Source organism: Pseudophryne corroboree, unplaced genomic scaffold, assembly GCF_028390025.1.
Source record: "Pseudophryne corroboree isolate aPseCor3 unplaced genomic scaffold, aPseCor3.hap2 scaffold_1362, whole genome shotgun sequence".
Lineage (NCBI taxonomy): Eukaryota > Metazoa > Chordata > Amphibia > Anura > Myobatrachidae > Pseudophryne > Pseudophryne corroboree.
In genome coordinates this window covers 51,771-63,543 of record NW_026967988.1, presented here as the reverse complement: position 1 = coordinate 63,543, position 11,773 = coordinate 51,771, and the positions used below count along the sequence as shown (strand labels likewise).

General features: G+C 46.6%; 1 non-coding gene and 1 pseudogene across 1 annotated transcript; both read left to right on the top strand.

Moving 5' to 3' along the window:
* Window positions 1–10,756: 10,756 nt before the first annotated feature.
* Window positions 10,757–10,920, top strand: LOC134995073 (U1 spliceosomal RNA). The gene has a single exon (XR_010197960.1). It is a non-coding gene; the product is annotated as a U1 spliceosomal RNA (small nuclear RNA).
* A 152-nt stretch (window positions 10,921–11,072) lies between these two features.
* LOC134995075 (U1 spliceosomal RNA) lies at window positions 11,073–11,227 on the top strand (annotated as a pseudogene).
* The last annotated feature ends 546 nt before the right edge of the window (window positions 11,228–11,773 follow it).

The following is an 11,773-nucleotide window of genomic DNA, read 5'->3' as shown; positions in this document are numbered from 1 at the left end:
GCCCCATAGCAAAATTCTGAATGGGCCCACCAGCACTCAACAAGAATGAGTGGCGTTTGGGGTCAGAAAAGTAGAGGGGAAGGGGTCTGACAGAGTAGGGGGCAGGACATGAATGAATAGAAATAGAATACTGAGAAACTGAGGTGTCCATTATATAAAGAAATACAGTATGTGTGTCTGTGTGTATATCACACACACACACATATAAGGGAAATTCAAATGCCCTCAATTATTGCGCCCATTACACTCTGGTTTAGGTGCACAAAGCACCTAAACCTGAATAAAGTAATGGGCGCGATCATGAAAAGACACCGTTTGGTTGCCCAAATGGGTCTCTTTGCACACATTTCAGCTTGTTTCCCCTGGGGGTAGCGAGCTGAAATAAACATGTCGCACCCGTTGGCAGCAACATTAGAATAGCTGCTGACGGGCAGTAAGATTAGCGACCCTAGTGGCCGACACAAACACCGGGCCCATCTAGGAGTGGCACTGCAGTGTCACGCAGGATGTCCCTTCCAAAAAACCCTCCCCAATCAGCACATGATGCAAAGAAAAAGAAAAGAAAAAAGAGGTGCAAGATGGAATTATCCTTGGGCCCTCCCACCCACCCTTATGTTGTATAAACAAAACAGGACATGCACACTTTAACCAACCCATCATTTCAGTGACAGGGTCTGCCACACGACTGTGACTGATATGACGGGTTGGTTTGGACCCCCCCCAAAAAAGAAGCAATTAATCTCTCCTTGCACAAACTGGCTCTACAGCTCTACAGAGGCAAGATGTCCACCTCATCTTCACCCTCCGATATATCACCGTGTACATCCCCCTCCTCACAGATTATCAATTCGTCCCCACTGGAATCCACCATCTCAGCTCCCTGTGTACTTTGTGGAGGCAATTGCTGCTGGTCAATGTCTCCGCGGAGGAATTGATTATAATTCATTTTAATGAACATCATCTTCTCCACATTTTCTGGATGTAACCTCGTACGCCGATTGCTGACAAGGTGAGCGGCGGCACTAAACACTCTTTCGGAGTACACACTTGTGGGAGGGCAACTTAGGTAGAATAAAGCCAGTTTGTGCAAGGGCCTCCAAATTGCCTCTTTTTCCTGCCAGTATAAGTACGGACTGTGTGACGTGCCTACTTGGATGCGGTCACTCATATAATCCTCCACCATTCTATCAATGTTGAGAGAATCATATGCAGTGACAGTAGACGACATGTCCGTAATCGTTGTCAGGTCCTTCAGTCCGGACCAGATGTCAGCATCAGCAGTCGCTCCAGACTGCCCTGCATCACCGCCAGCGGGTGGGCTCGGAATTCTGAGCCTTTTCCTCGCACCCCCAGTTGCGGGAGAATGTGAAGGAGGAGATGTTGACAGGTCGCGTTCCGCTTGACTTGACAATTTTGTCACCAGCAGGTCTTTCAACCCCAGCAGACCTGTGTCTGCCGGAAAGAGAGATCCAAGGTAGGCTTTAAATCTAGGATCGAGCACGGTGGCCAAAATGTAGTGCTCTGATTTCAACAGATTGACCACCCGTGAATCCTTGTTAAGCGAATTAAGGGCTGCATCCACAAGTCCCACATGCCTAGCGGAATCGCTCCGTGTTAGCTCCTTCTTCAATGCCTCCAGCTTCTTCTGCAAAAGCCTGAAGAGGGGAATGACCTGACTCAGGCTGGCAGTGTCTGAACTGACTTCACGTGTGGCAAGTTCAAAGGGCATCAGAACCTTGCACAACGTTGAAATCATTCTCCACTGCACTTGAGACAGGTGCATTCCATCTCCTATATCGTGCTCAATTGTATAGGCTTGAATGGCCTTTTGCTGCTCCTCCAACCTCTGAAGCATATAGAGGGTTGAATTCCACCTCGTTACCACTTCTTGCTTCAGATGATGGCAGGGCAGGTTCAGTAGTTTTTGGTGGTGCTCCAGTCTTCTGTACGTGGTGCCTGTACGCCGAAAGTGTCCCGCAATTTTTCTGGCCACCGACAGCATCTCTTGCACGCCCCTGTCGTTTTTTAAAAAATTCTGCACCACCAAATTCAAGGTATGTGCAAAACATGGGACGTGCTGGAATTTGCCCATATTTAATGCACACACAATATTGCTGGCGTTGTCCGATGCCACAAATCCACAGGAGAGTCCAATTGGGGTAAGCCATTCCGCGATGATCTTCCTCAGTTGCCGTAAGAGGTTTTCAGCTGTGTGCGTATTCTGGAAAGCGGTGATACAAAGCGTAGCCTGCCTAGGAAAGAGTTGGCGTTTGCGAGATGCTGCTACTGGTGCCGCCGCTGCTGTTCTTGCGGCGGGAGTCCATACATCTACCCAGTGGGCTGTCACAGTCATATAGTCCTGACCCTGCCCTGCTCCACTTGTCCACATGTCCGTGGTTAAGTGGACATTGGGTACAACTGCATTTTTTAGGACACTGGTGAGTCTTTTTCTGACGTCCGTGTACATTCTCGGTATCGCCTGCCTAGAGAAGTGGAACCTAGATGGTATTTGGTAACGGGGGCACACTGCCTCAATAAATTGTCTAGTTCCCTGTGAACTAACGGCGGATACCGGACGCACGTCTAACACCAACATAGTTGTCAAGGACTCAGTTATCCGCTTTGCAGTAGGATGACTGCTGTGATATTTCATCTTCCTCGCAAAGGACTGTTGAACAGTCAATTGCTTACTGGAAGTAGTACAAGTGGGCTTACGACTTCCCCTCTGGGATGACCATCGACTCCCAGCGGCAACAACAGCAGCGCCAGCAGCAGTAGGCGTTACACGCAAGGATGCATCGGAGGAATCCCAGGCAGGAGAGGACTCGTCAGACTTGCCAGTGACATGGCCTGCAGGACTATTGGCATTCCTGGGGAAGGAGGAAATTGACACTGAGGGAGTTGGTGGGGTGGTTTGCGTGAGCTTGGTTACAAGAGGAAGGGATTTACTGGTCAGTGGACTGCTTCCGCTGTCACCCAAAGTTTTTGAACTTGTCACTGACTTATTATGAATGCGCTGCAGGTGACGTATAAGGGAGGATGTTCCGAGGTGGTTAACGTCCTTACCCCTACTTATTACAGCTTGACAAAGGGAACACACGGCTTGACACCTGTTGTCCGCATTTCTGGTGAAATACCTCCACACCGAAGAGCTGATTTTTTTGGTATTTTCACCTGGCATGTCAACGGCCATATTCCTCCCACGGACAACAGGTGTCTCCCCGGGTGCCTGACTTAAACAAACCACCTCACCATCAGAATCCTTCTGGTCAATTTCCTCCCCAGCGCCAGCAACACCCATATCCTCCTCATCCTGGTGTACTTCAACACTGACATCTTCAATCTGACTATCAGGAACTAGAGATGAGCGCCTGAAATTTTTCGGGTTTTGTGTTTTGGTTTTGGGTTCGGTTCCGCGGCCGTGTTTTGGGTTCGACCGCGTTTTGGCAAAACCTCACCGAATTTTTTTTGTCGGATTCGGGTGTGTTTTGGATTCGGGTGGTTTTTTCAAAAAACCCTAAAAAACATCTTAAAACATTGAATTTGGGGGTCATTTTGATCCCATAGTATTATGAACCTCAATAACCATAATTAACACTCATTTTCAGTCTATTCTGAACACCTTACACCTCACAATATTATTTTTAGTCCTAAAATTTGCACCGAGGTCGCTGGATGACTAAGCTCAGCGACCCTAGTGGCCGACACAAACACCGGGCCCATCTAGGAGTGGCACTGCAGTGTCACGCAGGATGTCCCTTCCAAAAAACCCTCCCCAAACAGCACATGACGCAAAGAAAAAAAGAGGCGCAATGAGGTAGCTGTGTGAGTAAGATTAGCGACCCTAGTGGCCGACACAAACACCGGGCCCATCTAGGAGTGGCACTGCAGTGTCACGCAGGATGTCCCTTCCAAAAAACCCTCCCCAAACAGCACATGACGCAAAGAAAAAAAGAGGCGCAATGAGGTAGCTGTGTGAGTAAGATTAGCGACCCTAGTGGCCGACACAAACACCTGGCCCATCTAGGAGTGGCACTGCAGTGTCACGCAGGATGTCCCTTCCAAAAAACCCTCCCCAAACAGCACATGACGCAAAGAAAAAAAGAGGCGCAATGAGGTAGCTGACTGTGTGAGAAAGATAAGCGACCCTAGTGGCCGACACAAACACCGGGCCCATCTAGGAGTGGCACTGCAGTGTCACGCAGGATGTCCCTTCCAAAAAACCCTCCCCAAACAGCACATGACGCAAAGAAAAATAAAAGAAAAAAGAGGTGCAAGATGGAATTGTCCTTGGGCCCTTCCCACCCACCCTTATGTTGTATAAACAAAACAGGACATGCACACTTTAACCAACCCATCATTTCAGTGACAGGGTCTGCCACACGACTGTGACTGAAATGACGGGTTGGTTTGGACCCCCACCAAAAAAGAAGCAATTAATCTCTCCTTGCACAAACTGGCTCTACAGAGGCAAGATGTCCACCTCATCATCATCCTCCGATATATCACCGTGTACATCCCCCTCCTCACAGATTATCAATTCGTCCCCACTGGAATCCACCATGTCAGCTCCCTGTGTACTTTGTGGAGGCAATTGCTGCTGGTCAATGTCTCCGCGGAGGAATTGATTATAATTCATTTTAATGAACATCATCTTCTCCACATTTTCTGGATGTAACCTCGTACGCCGATTGCTGACAAGGTGAGCGGCGGCACTAAACACTCTTTCGGAGTACACACTTGTGGGAGGGCAACTTAGGTAGAATAAAGCCAGTTTGTGCAAGGGCCTCCAAATTGCCTCTTTTTCCTGCCAGTATAAGTACGGACTGTGTGACGTGCCTACTTGGATGCGGTCACTCATATAATCCTCCACCATTCTATCAATGGTGAGAGAATCATATGCAGTGACAGTAGACGACATGTCCGTAATGGTTGTCAGGTCCTTCAGTCCGGACCAGATGTCAGCATCAGCAGTCGCTCCAGACTGCCCTGCATCACCGCCAGCGGGTGGGCTCGGAATTCGGATTTGGGATTTCGAAGAATGCACAGTTCTTTGCTGTGCTGCTTTTGCCAGCTTGAGTCTTTTCATTTTTCTAGCGAGAGGCTGAGTGCTTCCATCCTCATGTGAAGCTGAACCACTAGCCATGAACATAGGCCAGGGCCTCAGCCGTTCCTTGCCACTCCGTGTGGTAAATGGCATATTGGCAAGTTTACGCTTCTCCTCCGACAATTTTATTTTAGGTTTTGGAGTCCTTTTTTTTCTGATATTTGGTGTTTTGGATTTGACATGCTCTGTACTATGACATTGGGCATCGGCCTTGGCAGACGACGTTGCTGGCATTTCATCGTCTCGGCCATGACTAGTGGCAGCAGCTTCAGCACGAGGTGGAAGTGGATCTTGATCTTTCCCTAATTTTGGAACCTCAACTTTTTTGTTCTCCATATTTTATAGGCAGAACTAAAAGGCACCTCAGGTAAACAATGGAGATGGATGGATTGGATACTAGTATACAATTATGGACGGACTGCCACGGTTAGGTGGTATAAAAAAACCACGGTTAGGTGGTATATAATACAATTATGGATGGACGGACTGCCTGCCGAGTTCCGACACAGAGGTAGCCACAGCCGTGAACTACCGCACTGTACACTGGTTGATAAAGAGATAGTAGTATACTCGTAACAACTAGTATGACACTATGACGACGGTATAAAGAATGAAAAAAAAACCACGGTTAGGTGGTATATATTATAATAATAATACAATTATGGATGGACGGACTGCCTGCCGACTGCCGACACAGAGGTAGCCACAGCCGTGAACTACCGCACTGTACACTGGTTGATAAAGAGATAGTAGTATACTCGTAACAACTAGTATGACACTATGACGACGGTATAAAGAAAGAAAAAAAAATACCACGGTTAGGTGGTATATATTGTAATACAATTATGGATGGACGGACTGCCTGCCGAGTTCCGACTGCCGACACAGAGGTAGCCACAGCCGTGAACTACCGCACTGTACTGTGTCTGCTGCTAATATAGACTGGTTGATAAAGAGATAGTATACAATACATACAACAATATACTACTATACTGGTGGTCAGGCACTGGTCACCACTAGTCACACTGGCAGTGGCACTCCTGCAGCAAAAGTGTGCACTGTTTAATTTTAAATTAATATAATATTATGTACTCCTGGGGGCTCCTGCTATAACAACCTGCAGTGCTCCCCAGTCTCCCCCACAATTATTATAAGCTTTGCCTTTTATACATTGATGTGCAGCACACTGGGCTGAGCTGAGTGCACACAGACTGAGTCACACTGTGTGACTGGCTGCTGCTGTGTATCGTTTTTTTTCAGGCAGAGAACGGATATAGCAGAGAACGGATATATTATATTAAAATAAATAAAAGTTAACTAACAACAACTGCACTGGTCACTGTGGTAAACTCTGTCTGACTCTGCACAATCTCTCTCTCTCTTCTAATCTAATTTCTAATGGAGAGGACGCCAGCCACGTCCTCTCCCTATCAATCTCAATGCACGTGTGAAAATGGCGGCGACGCGCGGCTCCTTATATAGAATCCGAGTCTCGCGAGAATCCGACAGCGTCATGATGACGTTCGGGCGCGCTCGGGTTAACCGAGCAAGGCGGGAGGATCCGAGTCTGCTCGGACCCGTGAAAAAAACATGAAGTTCGTGCGGGTTCGGTTTCAGAGAAACCGAACCCGCTCATCTCTATCAGGAACTGGACTGCGGGTGCTCCTTCCAGCACTTGCAGGGGGCGTGCAAATGGTGGAAGGCGCATGCTCTTCACGTCCAGTGTTGGGAAGGTCAGGCATCGCAACCGACACAATTGGACTCTCCTTGTGGATTTGGGATTTCAAAGAACGCACAGTTCTTTGCGGTGCTTTTGCCAGCTTGAGTCTTTTCAGTTTTCTAGCGAGAGGCTGAGTGCTTCCATCCTCATGTGAAGCTGAACCACTAGCCATGAACATAGGCCAGGGCCTCAGCCGTTCCTTGCCACTCCGTGTGGTAAATGGCATATTGGCAAGTTTACGCTTCTCCTCCGACAATTTTATTTTAGGTTTTGGAGTCCTTTTTTTTTCTGATATTTGGTGTTTTGGATTTGACATGCTCTGTACTATGACATTGGGCATCGGCCTTGGCAGACGACGTTGCTGGCATTTCATCGTCTCGGCCATGACTAGTGGCAGCAGCTTCAGCACGAGGTGGAAGTGGATCTTGATCTTTCCCTAATTTTGGAACCTCAACTTTTTTGTTCTCCATATTTTATAGGCAGAACTAAAAGGCACCTCAGGTAAACAATGGAGATGGATGGATTGGATACTAGTATACAATTATGGACGGACTGCCACGGTTAGGTGGTATAAAAAAACCACGGTTAGGTGGTATATATTGTAATACAATTATGGATGGACGGACTGCCTGCCGAGTGCCGACACAGAGGTAGCCACAGCCGTGAACTACCGCACTGTACACTGGTTGATAAAGAGATAGTAGTATACTCGTAACAACTAGTATGACTGACTATGACGGTATAAAGAATGAAAAAAAAACCACGGTTAGGTGGTATATATTGTAATACAATTATGGATGGACGGACTGCCTGCCGAGTTCCGACACAGAGGTAGCCACAGCCGTGAACTACCGCACTGTACACTGGTTGATAAAGAGATAGTAGTATACTCGTAACAACTAGTATGACTGACTATGACGGTATAAAGAATGAAAAAAAAACCACGGTTAGGTGGTATATATTATAATACAATTATGGATGGACGGACTGCCTGCCGACTGCCGACACAGAGGTAGCCACAGCCGTGAACTACCGCACTGTACACTGGTTGATAAAGAGATAGTAGTATACTCGTAACAACTAGTATGACACTATGACGGTATAAAGAATGAAAAAAAAAACACGGTTAGGTGGTATATATTATAATAATACAATTATGGATGGACGGACTGCCTGCCGAGTTCCGACACAGAGGTAGCCACAGCCGTGAACTACCGCACTGTACACTGGTTGATAAAGAAATAGTAGTATACTCGTAACAACTAGTATGACTGACTATGACGGTATAAAGAATGAAAAAAAAACCACGGTTAGGTGGTATATATTGTAATACAATTATGGATGGACGGACTGCCTGCCGAGTTCCGACACAGAGGTAGCCACAGCCGTGAACTACCGCACTGTACACTGGTTGATAAAGAGATAGTAGTATACTCGTAACAACTAGTATGACTGACTATGACGGTATAAAGAATGAAAAAAAAACCACGGTTAGGTGGTATATATTATAATACAATTATGGATGGACGGACTGCCTGCCGACTGCCGACACAGAGGTAGCCACAGCCGTGAACTACCGCACTGTACACTGGTTGATAAAGAGATAGTAGTATACTCGTAACAACTAGTATGACACTATGACGGTATAAAGAATGAAAAAAAAACCACGGTTAGGTGGTATATATTATAATAATACAATTATGGATGGACGGACTGCCTGCCGAGTTCCGACACAGAGGTAGCCACAGCCGTGAACTACCGCACTGTACACTGGTTGATAAAGAGATAGTAGTATACTCGTAACAACTAGTATGACTGACTATGACGGTATAAAGAATGAAAAAAAAACCACGGTTAGGTGGTATATATTGTAATACAATTATGGATGGACGGACTGCCTGCCGAGTTCCGACACAGAGGTAGCCACAGCCGTGAACTACCGCACTGTACACTGGTTGATAAAGAGATAGTAGTATACTCGTAACAACTAGTATGACTGACTATGACGGTATAAAGAATGAAAAAAAAACCACGGTTAGGTGGTATATATTGTAATACAATTATGGATGGACGGACTGCCTGCCGAGTTCCGACACAGAGGTAGCCACAGCCGTGAACTACCGCACTGTACACTGGTTGATAAAGAGATAGTAGTATACTCGTAACAACTAGTATGACTGACTATGACGGTATAAAGAATGAAAAAAAAACCACGGTTAGGTGGTATATATTATAATACAATTATGGATGGACGGACTGCCTGCCGAGTTCCGACACAGAGGTAGCCACAGCCGTGAACTACCGCACTGTACACTGGTTGATAAAGAGATAGTAGTATACTCGTAACAACTAGTATGACTGACTATGACGGTATAAAGAATGAAAAAAAAACCACGGTTAGGTGGTATATATTATAATACAATTATGGATGGACGGACTGCCTGCCGACTGCCGACACAGAGGTAGCCACAGCCGTGAACTACCGCACTGTACACTGGTTGATAAAGAGATAGTAGTATACTCGTAACAACTAGTATGACACTATGACGGTATAAAGAATGAAAAAAAAACCACGGTTAGGTGGTATATATTATAATAATACAATTATGGATGGACGGACTGCCTGCCGAGTTCCGACACAGAGGTAGCCACAGCCGTGAACTACCGCACTGTACACTGGTTGATAAAGAAATAGTAGTATACTCGTAACAACTAGTATGACTGACTATGACGGTATAAAGAATGAAAAAAAAACCACGGTTAGGTGGTATATATTGTAATACAATTATGGATGGACGGACTGCCTGCCGAGTTCCGACACAGAGGTAGCCACAGCCGTGAACTACCGCACTGTACACTGGTTGATAAAGAGATAGTAGTATACTCGTAACAACTAGTATGACTGACTATGACGGTATAAAGAATGAAAAAAAAACCACGGTTAGGTGGTATATATTATAATACAATTATGGATGGACGGACTGCCTGCCGACTGCCGACACAGAGGTAGCCACAGCCGTGAACTACCGCACTGTACACTGGTTGATAAAGAGATAGTAGTATACTCGTAACAACTAGTATGACACTATGACGGTATAAAGAATGAAAAAAAAACCACGGTTAGGTGGTATATATTATAATAATACAATTATGGATGGACGGACTGCCTGCCGAGTTCCGACACAGAGGTAGCCACAGCCGTGAACTACCGCACTGTACACTGGTTGATAAAGAGATAGTAGTATACTCGTAACAACTAGTATGACTGACTATGACGGTATAAAGAATGAAAAAAAAACCACGGTTAGGTGGTATATATTGTAATACAATTATGGATGGACGGACTGCCTGCCGAGTTCCGACACAGAGGTAGCCACAGCCGTGAACTACCGCACTGTACACTGGTTGATAAAGAGATAGTAGTATACTCGTAACAACTAGTATGACTGACTATGACGGTATAAAGAATGAAAAAAAAACCACGGTTAGGTGGTATATATTGTAATACAATTATGGATGGACGGACTGCCTGCCGAGTTCCGACACAGAGGTAGCCACAGCCGTGAACTACCGCACTGTACACTGGTTGATAAAGAGATAGTAGTATACTCGTAACAACTAGTATGACTGACTATGACGGTATAAAGAATGAAAAAAAAACCACGGTTAGGTGGTATATATTATAATACAATTATGGATGGACGGACTGCCTGCCGACTGCCGACACAGAGGTAGCCACAGCCGTGAACTACCGCACTGTACACTGGTTGATAAAGAGATAGTAGTATACTCGTAACAACTAGTATGACACTATGACGGTATAAAGAATGAAAAAAAAACCACGGTTAGGTTGTGCTGCCTCAGTTGAATCTCCTTTACTTGACAGAGATGTGCCTGAGCAGCGGCCCTCCCCAGCCCTATCCCAAATCATACTTATTTTGCATAGGAGATACCATGGTCATGAAGATTGTTCTCCCAGGGTGAGGTTCATTCATTGCATTCTGGGTATGCTGACCCCTGTGATTTCCCCAAATGTGGGAAACTCGACTGCATTATTTGTGGTAGTGGGGGACTGTGTTTGTGCTTTCCTCTGGTCAGCTCTGGTAAAAGCCAGATTTCTGTGTCTCAGATCTTCCTCTAGCCTTGTTCTTCTTTCGAGAGTTCTCTTGTGCTGCCTCAGTTGGATCTCCTTCACTTGACAGGGGGGTGCCCGAGCAGCGACCCTCCTCAGCTCTTGCCCAACTCCTACTTACCTGCCAGGTATGATCAGGAAGGTGCTTCTCCCAGGGCAAGGCTCACCCATTGCACTCTGGGTGTGCTGCATCTGCGATTTCCCCAAATGTGGGACACTTGACTGCATAATTTGTGTTTCCTCTGGTCGGCTCTCATATAATTCAGATCTCTTTGTCTCAGGTCTCTAATGCTAATGGCTGATTAGAATAAATGCCGTGCAGCTGCCTTGCTGCACGGCCAGAGAGCAGGTGAATATCTTAATTTCCTAAAGCCTAGCAACGGGGAATGCGGTCCGCCAGTGGCGTCCCCGTTGCTAGGGTCCGTGCGGCTCAGCGCGCCCGGCGTCTAGCGTTGCTAGGGAGCCGGCGGCTGTACGTGCACGGCATCTCTAGTTGCTAGGCGCCGGGCCGCGCAGACCATCAAGCGGACCCCGGCGCCAAACAGTACCCCCCCCTTGAGGAGGGGTCAAGGAACCCCTAAAGCCAGGTTTCTGAGGAAATTCCCGAAAAAATGCCCTCTTGAGCCTCGGGGCATGAAGATCCTTATCCAGGACCCAAGACCTTTCCTCCGGACCATAGCCTTTCCAGTGAACCAGAAAATACAGCCGATCCCGGGACAATTTGGAATCGAGAACCTTCTCTACCAAGAACTCCTGTTGTCCCTGTACATCTACTGGAGATCTACCCTGAGAGATCTTCCGAGGAAATCTACTG